The sequence below is a fragment of the Ahaetulla prasina genome, chromosome 1 (genome assembly GCF_028640845.1).
Source record: "Ahaetulla prasina isolate Xishuangbanna chromosome 1, ASM2864084v1, whole genome shotgun sequence".
NCBI lineage: Eukaryota > Metazoa > Chordata > Lepidosauria > Squamata > Colubridae > Ahaetulla > Ahaetulla prasina.
This window is the reverse complement of record NC_080539.1, coordinates 332599530-332611773: the sequence shown is the minus strand read 5'-3', so window position 1 is coordinate 332611773 and position 12244 is coordinate 332599530.

Sequence of the window (12244 nt, the reverse complement as noted above, 5' to 3'; positions counted from 1 at the left end):
TAGGCAAAAAAACCAAAATGCACAGGTACCGTATATGTGGTACCTTGCTCAATAGTAGTACCTGTGAGAGGGATCTTGGAGTCCTAGTGGATAACCATTTAGATATAAGCCGGTAGTGTGCAGCAGCTGCCAAAAAAGCCAACACAGTTCTGGGCTGCATAAACCGAGGGATAGAATCAAGATCACGTGAAGTGTCAATACCACTTTATAATGCCTTGGTAAGGCCACACTTGGAATATTGCATTCAGTTTTGGTCGCCACAATGTAAAAAAGATGTTGAGACTCTAGAAAGAGTGCAGAGAAGAGCAACAAAGATGATTAGGGGACTGGAGACTAAAACATATGAAGAACGGTTGCAGGAACTGGGTATGTCTAGTTTAATGAAAAGAAGGACAAGCGGTGACATGATAGTAGTGTTCCAATATCTCAGGGGCTGCCACAAAGAAGAGGGAGTCAAGCTATTCTCCAAAGCACCTGAAGGCAGGACAAGAAACAATGGGTGGAAACTAATCAAGGAGAGAAGCAACTTAGAACTAAGGAGAAATTTCCTGACAGTTAGAACAATCAATAAATGGAACAACTTGCCTGCAGAAGTTGTGAATGCTCCAACACTGGAAATTTTTAAAAAAATGTTGGATAGCCATTTGTCTGAAATGGTGTAGGGTTTCCTGCCTGGGCAGGGGGTTGGACTAGAAGACCTCCAAGGTCCCTTCCAACTCTGTTATTATGTTATGTTATCCTTGGTCCCAGGGATTCCCAAGAATAGTTCTCTCGGCTAGCTCAGCCACAGTTGTGTCAGACGCCGTAAGAAGAAACAAGCCAACTTGGTTTTCTTTTCCACCCGTGACTTCGTTTATTGGGTCTGCTACAAACCAGGTCTCAGTAATAGTCGAGGTCTCTCTGTATAAAGTCAGCGCTGAGAGCTTCTGCCTCTCAGCCCCTTTTAAACATCCCGCGCTGTTCATGTCCCGCCCCTTGGCTGAACTGCTCTGTTGATTGGACGCCCGGCCACTCTCTCCATCCTCGTCTGACAGCCTCAGCTGCCACGTCATCTGCCAAATCCCGGAACTAAAGCAGCTCTTCATGACGCCCAGCCCTCATCTCCCTCTATCCCAGCTGCAGTTTGATGATCTCCTTCCCATGCTTCCCAAACGCAGATCCCAGCAGCGTCATATGTCGAGCCGGAGTTGGGCTCGACAAGTTCTACCAAGATTTCGCCACCAAATATCTTAAGACATGTCTCATTCATGTCCATGATGCCAATCCTCACCCAGATTATGCCCACTGCATTCTTTGAGTATGCTCTATGCACGTTGCTTACAAATCAGACCAAATTATATTCCTTTATTGTTTATTTACTTAACTTGAAAAATACAGGTAGTCCTCGGATTACAACCACAACTGAGCCCAAAATATATGCTGCTAAGTGAAATATTTGTTAAGTGAGTTTGCCCCCATTTACGACTTTTCTTGCCACAGTTGTTAAGTGAATCATTGCATTCGTTAAGTTAGTAGCATGTTTGCTAAGTGAATCTGGAATTCCCATTGATTTTGTTTGTCAGAAAGTCGCAAAAGCTGAACACATGACCCTAGGACACTGCAGCCATCATAAATATGAACCAGTTGCCAAGTGTTTGAATTCTGATCATGTGACCAGGGGGAAGCTGAAATGGTCATAAGTGTGAAAAGTGTGAAAAACGGTCATAAATCACTTTTTCAGTGCCATTGTAACTGTAAACACTCACTAAATGAACTGTTGTAAGTCGAGGACTACCTGTAGTTACAAAATGAAGTCTCTAAAGTTTAGTGAATGAATACAAGTAGTTCTCGACTTACAACAGTTCATTTAGTGACCATTCAAAGTTATAAAGTATAGAGTTCTTGGAAATTTGAGGTCCTGAGTTTGGATTTATAGCAAAAGGCAATTTGTTGGGAGAAGTGCCAAAATATTAAAGACAAGCCTTTTGGGATATTGTTGCAGAATTAACTGTTCATTGTTTGCCATTTGAACTAAATCAATCTGTCTGTCTGTCTGTCTATCTATCTATCTATCTATCTATCTATCTATCTATCTATCTATATATATATATATATATATATATATATATATATATATATATATATATATATATATATATATATATATATATATATATATATATATATATATATATATATATTTGTTTTTGTAGGTTTTCATGGGTATAGGTATGTAGATCTTGGCATTTTCGGGTCTTTTCCTGTGTAAGGTTGAGAATATCTTGGCGACCTCATTGAAATCTAGAATCTCTAATCTATGCTCTCCAAGCAGAAATTAGGTACCCAATTCAGCCATTCCAGCTGCTGAGCCATCAGCTCCCTCTACCACAAAGATCCTGCAGGAAAAGGGCTGTATGGACAACCGTGGGATCTGGCAGGGTGAGAGCTGTGAACCATAAACACAAAGCTTTTACAGTATCCCAGTATAACAGATATAGTGCCCTTGCTGACCTAAATAGGAACACTAAAGTGACAGATCAAGGTAGTTGTGATACTGATAACTCAAACAATCAAGGGATTATGGTTCAAGATGAAGAACTTACTTTGGAAAAGTGTGAACCTACTTTGGAAAAGTGTGTATCAAGTATTACAGATCGGTCACACAAGAAGAGCACGGTATCCAAAAAGAGAAGCCACCTTCTGATTGGTGATTCAATTGTAAGGGATGTAAATTTAGGAAAGGATATGGAGGTTTTGAAAGATGTCAGGTGTCTACCTGGTGCTACTGCCAGCAGAGACAAGAGGCGTATTCTTAAGATAGTCAAGAATGCCAGTAAGGATTCTGATGTTGATGCTATTATACATCTTGGCACAAATGATCTGTCCCAAAAGGATGTGCTTTCTGTGCAGAATGATTTCCAGAGCTTAGGGTATGAACTTAATAGCATAGGTTGTAGGCTTAACTTTTCAGAGGTTTTACCAGTACATAAGGAACAAAAAGGTAAAGGCCAGCGTGTAGTGGAGTTTAATGTGTGGCTAAAGGAGTGGTGTAAAAGGGAAGGCTTTGGTTTTATTAGTCATGATATCTGCAACTGGTCCAATGAAAAATTGTACAAAAGAGATGGATTGCATCCATCAAAGAAAGGAACTGAGTTACTTAACAATACATTCACAGATTTTCTGGATAAACATTTAAACTGAACAGTGGGGACAGATAATTAACTGATACAGAAAATTTCTGTCCCCAGCAATCGAAAACTAAAAGGGTTATCAGTGCATGTAACATAGATGTCTGTATGGGTAAGACTATCAGCCCCGCTATCAAGCAAAACCAAGCATTTAACAGTGAGTGCCATACCATGTGCACTAAACCAACAGGTGGCAAGAAAGTAGGGGCAGTCAACACAGGTTATGTAGACAGTAAACACAAGATCAATCCAAATGGACTCAAATGTCTATGCACCAATGCACAGAGTATGAGGAATAAACAGGGCGAATTAGAAATCCAAGTAAATGAGGGTAGATATGATATTGTTGCCATTACGGAAACTTGGTGGGATGAAACTGACAAATGGAACATACAGCTAGAAGGATTTAAATTATTTAAAAGAAATAGACCAAATAAAAGAGGAGGTGGAGTTGCACTATATATAAGAAATAACTATATCTCTACAGAAATAGAGCACAACAATGATGAAAATCATCTTGAATGTATTTGGGTCAATATAAAAGGGGTGAAAAACGATATTGCCATAGGTCTATACTATAGGCCACCCAACCAAACAGAGGAGGTAGGTGAACTTTTTGCTAGTCAGCTAACTAAGGTATGTAGGAAGCACATCACAGTAGTAATGGGGGATTTTAACTACCCTGACATCAACTGGGAAACAAACTCTGCACCAAGTGGAAGATCCAACAGGTTCCTAACAAACCTAGCAGACAACTTTGTTTCCCAAAAATAGAGAAGGCGACAAGGGATCAGCATATTGGACTTAATTCTCACTAACAGAGATGAAATGATAGAAGGTGTTGAAGCTACAGGAACCTTGGGGCAAGTGACCACGCAATATTGGAATTCGACATTAAGCAAATACAAGTAGTAGAACAAAGTCAAACTAGAGTCTTGGACTTTAAGAGCTAATTTCAATAAACTTAGAGAGAGCTTGAGAAGGATTCAATGGATGAGAATCCTCAGGGGGAAAACAACTCAAGAAGCTTGGGAAATTTTGAAAAGTGAGATTATAAAAGCACAGTCTAACACAATACCAATGAAGAAGAAAAATAGTAGATCTCAAAAGAAACCAGCATGGATGCATAAAGAACTATCTGACAAATTGAAAGACAAAAAGGACAAATATAAAAAGTGGAAAGAGGGGCAAATAACTAAGGCAGAATATCAGCAAATAGCCCGAGCCTGTAAAGATGAAGTGAGGAAAGCTAAGGCTCACAATGAACAAAGGCTAGCGACAAAAGTAAAAATAACAAAAAGCTTCTTCCAACATGTTAAAAACAAGAAAAAGTCAAGGAAACAATTGGCCCATTGCTGGGAGAAAGTGGCAAGAAGATGACAAGCAACAGGAGAAAGCAGATCTACTTAACTCATATTTTGCATCTGTCTTTACACAAAAGGAAAAACAATCCAACCTATCAAAAACAGCACTACAAAAACAGATTAGAAACACAAGTTAAAATAGGGAAGAAAATGGTAAGTGAACACCTGTCTACCCTAGACGAGTTCAAATCACCAGGACGGATGGATTACACCCCAAGGTTCTGAAGGAACTGGCAGGCGTGATCTCAGAACCACTGAACTATATCTTTCAAAGATCCTGGAGCACAGGGAGCTGCCAGAGGACTGGAAAAGAGCTGATGTAGTTCCCATCTTCAAAAAGGAAAAAAACAGATCCAGGAAACTACAGACCTATCAGTCTGACCTCAATACCGGGAAGATTCTGGAAAAGATAATCAAGCAACGAATCACGAACACCTAGAAGCAAACAAAGTAATAACCAAAAGCCAACATGGGTTTGTCAAAACAGATCATGCCAGACTAATCTTATCGCATTCTTTGACAAAATGACAAAATTAGTAGACCAGAGGAATGCTGTCGATATAATTTACTTGGTCTTCAGTAAAGCATTTGATAAAGTAGACCATAACCTACTACTAGATAAAGTAGAAAATGTGGGTTAGACAGCACCACCACCAGATGGATTCGTAACTGGCTGACCAACCGCACTCAACGTGTAGTCCTCAACGGAACTACATCCACATGGAGGAAGTATGCAGTGGGTACCCCAAGGCTCTGTTTTAGGCCCAGTAATCTTCAACATCTTCAACAATGACTTGGAAGAGGGGATAAATGGGGAACTCATCAAATTTGCAGATGACACCAAGCTGGCAGGAATAGCCAAGACTCCAGAAGATAGGCTCAAGATACAGAAGGATCTTGACAGACTTGAACATTGGGCGCTATCTAACAAAATGAAATTCAACAGTAAAAAAGTGAAGTTCTGCATTTAGGCAAAAAAACCCAAAATGCACAGGTACCGTATATGTGGTACTTTGCTCAATAGTAGTAACTGTGAGAGGGATCTTGGAGTCCTAGTGGACAACCATTTAGATATGAGCCAGCAGTGTGCAGCAGCTGCCAAAAAAGCCAACACAGTTCTGGGCTGCATAAACAGAGGGATAGAATGAAGATCATGTGAAGTGTTGATACCACTTTATAATGACTTGGTAAGGCTACACGTGGAATATTGCATTCAGTTTTGGTCGCCACAATGTAAAAAAGATGTTGAGACTCTAGAAAGAGTGCAGAGAAGAACAACAAAGATAATTAGGGGACTGGAGGCTAAAACATATGAAGAACGATTGCAGGAACTGGGTGTGTCTAGTTTAATGAAAAGAAGGACTAGGGGAGACATGATAACAGTATTCCAGTATCTCAGGGGCTGCCACAAAGAAGAGGGAGTCAAACTATTCTCCAAAGCACCTATGGGTAGAACAAGAAGCAATGGATGGAAACTAATCAAGGAGAAAAGCAACTTAGAACTAAGGAGAAATTTCCTGACAATTAGAACAATTAATAAGTGGAACAACTTGCCTACAGAAGTTGTAAATGTTCCAACACTGGAAATTTTTAAGATGTTGGATAACCATTTGTCTGAAGTGGTGTAGGGTTTCCTGCCTGGGTAGGGGGTTGGACTAGAAGACCTCCAAGGTCCCTTCCAACTCTGTTGTTATGTTATGTTAGACATTTTCAACAAGGCTTTGATTATTCTTGAGGACAAATGTATGGCAATGATAGAATAGAATAGAATAGAATTTTTTATTGGCCAAGTGTGATTAGACACACAAGGAATTTGTCTTGGTGCATATGCTCTCAGTGTACATAAAAGAAAAGATACGTTCATCAAGTAACAACATTTACAACATAATTGATGGTCAATATATCAATATAAATCATAAGGATTGCCAGCAACAAAGTTACAGTCATACAGTCATAAGTGGAAAGAGATTGGTGATGGGAACTATGAGAAGATTAATAGTAGTGCAGATTTAGTAAATAGTTTGACAGTGTTGAGGGAATTATTTGTTTAGCAGAGTGATGGCCTTCGGGAAAATTTTTTCTGCAGTTCTAATTATCCTCTGAAGTCTGTGTCTTTCTTGTTGGGTTGCAGAACCGAACCAGACAGTTATAGAGGTGCAAATGACAGACTCAATAATTCCTCTGTAGAACTGAATCAGCAGCTCCTTGGGCAGTTTGAGCTTACTGAGTTGGCACAGAAAGAACATTCTTTGTTGTCCTTTTTTGATGATGATCAATAAAACATTACTGCAACTCAGCCTTCCTGCACCACTACGAGATCAACACAATATACTTTGCACCGATTACATATGAAAAAAAGAACTATAGTGTCGAACACCTTAGTGCATATATCGTGGACAAGAAGCCACTTCTAAATCAAGATAAAAAAAGGGCGGGTGGGGGGGTTGGGAAAAGGGGAAGAAGGGAGGAGTTTGGGGCAGGGGGAGGGGGAAGGAGGGGAGATATTCGTTAAAATTTTGTAAAACTTTTTTAATTAAAAAAAAGCATGCCAAATGATCATGGATCAGTTAGCAAAACAACAAGGTGGTATTATTTTATTTGACACTTCTGGGGGTATAGGGAAAACATTTTTAACTAATTTAATTCTCGCTGAAATCAGGGCTCAGGCTGAAGTTGCTCTTCCTGTTTAATACAGGATTGGGATAAATAAATGTCAGCTTATCAACTAGTATTTATATAGAAAGGAGGTCACTGGGTATACTATTGCTGGGATCTCCAGAGACTCTGGGGGTGTTGCCACTTGATGCTTGTGGCTTCACTTCCTCTTCAGATGAACTTCCTCTTCATCTGAAGACATTTCCCTAGCAGGACCACAACATGTATGGAAATTATAAGAGTGCATGTTGGAAGTAATTTTTAAGATGCTGATTACATCTGCACACATCTGCATTTTGATGCTCTAATCTTCTATATAAAAATAAATTTCTCTATAAATGTGTAGATGTCCATTTTGTGCAGCCTACAGTCTGGACTGAATACTGAATACTGAACTGAAATTTGCAGATGACACCAAGCTGGCAGGAATAGCCAAGACTCCAGAAGATAGGCTCAAGATACAGAAGGATCTTGACAGACTTGAACATTGGGCGCTATCTAACAAAATGAAATTCAACAGTAAAAAAGTGAAGTTCTGCATTTAGGCAAAAAAAACCTAAAATGCACAAGTACCGTATATGTGGTACTTTGCTCAATAGTAGTAACTGTGAGAGGGATCTTGGAGTCCTAGTGGACAACCATTTAGATATGAGCCAGCAGTGTGCAGCAGCTGCGAAAAAAGCCAACACAGTTCTGGGCTGCATAAACAGAGGGATAGAATGAAGATCATGTGAAGTGTTGATACCACTTTATAATGACTTGGTAAGGCTACACGTGGAATATTGCATTCAGTTTTGGTCGCCACAATGTAAAAAAGATGTTGAGACTCTAGAAAGAGTGCAGAGAAGAACAACAAAGATAATTAGGGGACTGGAGGATAAAACATATGAAGAACGGTTGCAGGAACTGGGTATGTCTAGTTTAATGAAAAGAAGGACTAGGGGAGACATGATAGCAGTGTTCCAATATCTCAGGGGCTGCCACAAAGAAGAGGGAGTCAAGCTATTCTCCAAAGCACCTATGGGTAGAACAAGAAGCAATGGATGGAAACTAATCAAGGAGAAAAGCAACTTAGAACTAAGGAGAAATTTCCTGACAATTAGAACAATTAATAAGCGCAACAACTTGCCTGCAGAAGTTGTAAATGCTCCAACACTGGAAATTTTTAAGATGTTGGATAACCATTTGTCTGAAGTGGTATAGGGTTTCCTGCCTGGGTAGGGGGTTGGACTAGAAGCCCTCCAAGGTCCCTTCCAACTCTGTTATTATTACTTCCAAAGTGTTGCCAAATTTCTCTGTCTGGTCAGGATTGTCTTCCTCCATATTACCCTCTTATTATAAATGGAATATTTCTGTACTCCTTTGCTGGACAGCTTGTCTAAACTTTGTGTTTTCAGTATTATAAAGCAGCTATGAATAAATTACAGTGTAATAGAATATATCAATCCAATATCTGCCATCCTGTCACATATTCACTACACATTCCTGCTTTTCTTCTGCTATGATAGGCTCAGGCTGAATGTATAACAGATAATAATTTTTTCATACAAACAGAAATTTTCCTATAGGAAAGGGGGAGAGGAACTAAAAAAATAAAAAGAGGATGGGCTGATAGAAAAAGAGTCCGCTAGCTACTCTTAGTATTGGAGTATGGGAAAAGAGAAGATAAATGGCAAACCAAGATGAATTGGTACCCTTGGTGGCTGATGGCTTGTCTATTCCAGAGGGTTCAGAGTGGCCAAGAGAGGAGAAGAAGTACAGCAACGGGCATGTCCTTCAGAAGGTAGAAACCTAATTTTGCGTAGCTTCTTTTCCAAAAACACTACACTACTAACCAGAGCATATAAAACATTTGCTAGACCAATTCTAGAATACAGTTCGCCTGTTTGGAACCCTCACCACATCTCTGACATCAATACAATTGAACGTGTCCAGAAATACTTTACAAGAAGAGTTCTCCATTCCTCTGAAAACAATAAAATACCTTATCCCACCAGACTTGAAATCCTCGGCTTAGAAAACTTGGAACTCCATCGCCTTCAACAAGACTTAAGTTTAACTCACAGAATCATCTATTGTAATGTCCTTCCTATCAAAGACTACTTCAGCTTTAATTGCAATACTAGAGCAACTAATAAATTTAAACTTAATGTCAACCGCTTTAATCTAGATTGCAGAAAATATGACTTCTGTAACAGAATCATCAGTGCTTGGAATACTTTACCCGACTCTGTGGTCTCTTCTCATAATCCTAAAAGCTTTAACCAAAAACTTTCTACTATTGACCTCACCCCATTCCTAAGAGGACCATAAGGGGTGTGCATAAGTGCACAAACGTGCCTACCATTCCTGTCCTATTGTTTTTCTTTTCTTTTTCCTATATATATATATATATTTATGCTTATACCTTTATATACTATATAACCTTTCTGTATGATAGTTACATACATTGTTGTGACAAAATAAATAAATAAATAAATAAAATATTTAGAGCCTAAGGTGTGGTTGTTATGAATGTAGATTATTTTAAACTTCAGTTGTGGGTTTTATCACTTTTTGGATGGTTTTATACATATTTATTTAAATATGTTTTAAGGTTGTTGTTTTCAGAGGAATGGAGAACTCTTCTTGTAAAATATTTCTGGACACGTTCAATTGTATTAATGTCAGAAATGTGGTGACGGTTCCAGACAGGCGAGCTGTATTCTAGAATTGGTCTAGCAAATGTTTTATATGCGCTGGTTAGTAGTGTAGTGTTTTTGGAAAAGAAGCTACGCAAAATTAGGTTTACAACTCTTAGAGCTTTTTTTGCTATGTAGTTGTAGTGGGCTTTTGCACTTAGATCATTTGACATGAAAACTCCAAGGTCTTTAACGGGATGGGGGTCGTCTGTAAGGTAATGTCCATCTAGTATGTATTTAGTTTTTGGGTTCTTTTTTCCTATATGTAAGACTGAGCATTTGCTGGTTGAAATTTGGAGCTGCCAAAGTTTAGACCAAGCGGATAGATGATCAAGGTCATTTTGAATGATAGAAGTATTGTCTGTGGTGCTAAATAGCTTGACATCATCAGCAAAGAGAACACAATTACTTGAGATGTGGTCACAGAGATCATTAATGTATAGTAAAAAAAGTGTTGGTCCAAGGACGCTGCCTTGAGGAACGCCACTCTTGACAGGAACAGGATTTGATAAAGCATTGCCAATTTTGACCACTTGTTGTCTGTTAGACAGAAAAGCAGATATCCATTTGTGAAGGGGTCCTAAGATACCATAGGATGTTAGTTTTAGGAGAAGTTTATCGTGTACTACTGAGTCAAAAGCTTTGCAGAAGTCTATGTAGATTGCATCTATTGATTTGCCTTGATCGAGATTTGAAGTCCATATGTTTTTGCAGTGGAGAAGTTGTAAGTTACATGATAATTTTTTCCTGAAACCAAATTGTTTGTTGAGTAGGTTGTTAGTTTCTAAGTGTGAGGTAATGGATTGGTTGATGATAGATTCCGTGACTTTGCAGGTGACACAGCAAAGGGATATCGGTCTGTAGTTTTCGACTAAGCTGGGGTCTCCTTTTTTGAAGATAGGGATGACTGTGGCTAGTGACCAAAGTTTGGGAAGAGAACTGGTAGTGAAAGCTTTATCAAAGATAACACTTAGGGGTTCTGCTATATTAATGGAAAGTTTTTTTAAGAAGTATGCACATAGTCCATCGGGTCCAATAGAAAGTGATGGTTTTAAGTTGTGAAGAGCTTTTCCAACGTTGTCTTCTGTAAAATCTATATGAGTTAAATCATCATAGTCATTGCTGGTTCGTTTGTGGAATGTCGGATATGTGTTATCGGTGTTAACAAAAACTGAGCCAAAGAAAATGTTGAAGAGGTTTGCTTTGACTGTTTCGTCATTGCATTCTTTGTTGTTAGAATCTTTTAGTGGTGGGATGGATCTTGAGTCTTTAAGTTTATTGTTGACAAAATTATAAAAATTATAAATGTGCACCTTAGGCTCTAAATGTGCACCTTAGACTGCACATTCAGATCCCCAGCCATAGGGGTACAGCTATATCTTTTAAGACCTTATGGAATAGGATAGGGGCCAATCTGGTACATGTAATAATGACAGAGGCAATCTAATCAGAATGGTATTACTTTGTATATAAATGGCTGGAGCCTCCTCTTTTATTGGTTGTGCATACATGCGTGTACTGGGTCATGTAGCCAGGGAGCGGTTGGCAGCATTCCAAGTTCCCACCCATTTTTCGTTGGAGCCCTTGGAGAATTTGGCAGGATTTTTTTTCCCCTCTGCAGTCTGTGGATTTGGATCTTGCCCATTTTCAAACTCATTTTTCTCCCAATTCCTCCCATTAAATCAAATTTAACACTTCGTGGAGTATAATAACGCTTTGTGGATGGGTGGATGGACAAACAGATGGACAAAGTTCTAAGGTTCCTTACATAGCTTTTTATAACATTCTGTTGGGCTGGAAAGAAATATTTCCACACAAAGCAAGAAGAAGATCTTCTGTGCACAAATTCCAATCGTGCTTTTTATAATTTTGTGAACAATAAACTTAAAGAATCAAGATCCATCCCACCACTAAAACGTATCTTTTCTTTTATGTACACTGAGAGCATATGCACCAAGACAAATTCCTTGTGTGTCCAATCACACTTGGCCAATAAAATTCTATTCTATTCTATTCTAAAAGAATCTAACGGTAAAGAATGTAACGATGAAACGGTTAAAGCAAACCTCTTTAACACATTCTTTGGCTCAGTCTTTGTTAACAGTGATGGCACATGTAATGTATCTTTAAGAGTTTGGAGGGAAAACTGAGCGGGAAAAAAGCACGATGCTGATTGGTTGAAGCCACCGGCTAAACTGTATTTAAAGAGAGGTTTTTCCGAGCACTGGTGCTGGGTTCACCATATAGTAAAGAGCTGTTGTCACTATCCTGGTCTCCTGCCTCGTTATTGCCCGAATCTAACACTGGCGACGAAGGTGGGATCTCGAGGCTAGGAGCGCCAGGAAAAAGCTGAATTCACCAGGAAGACGCGAACCCA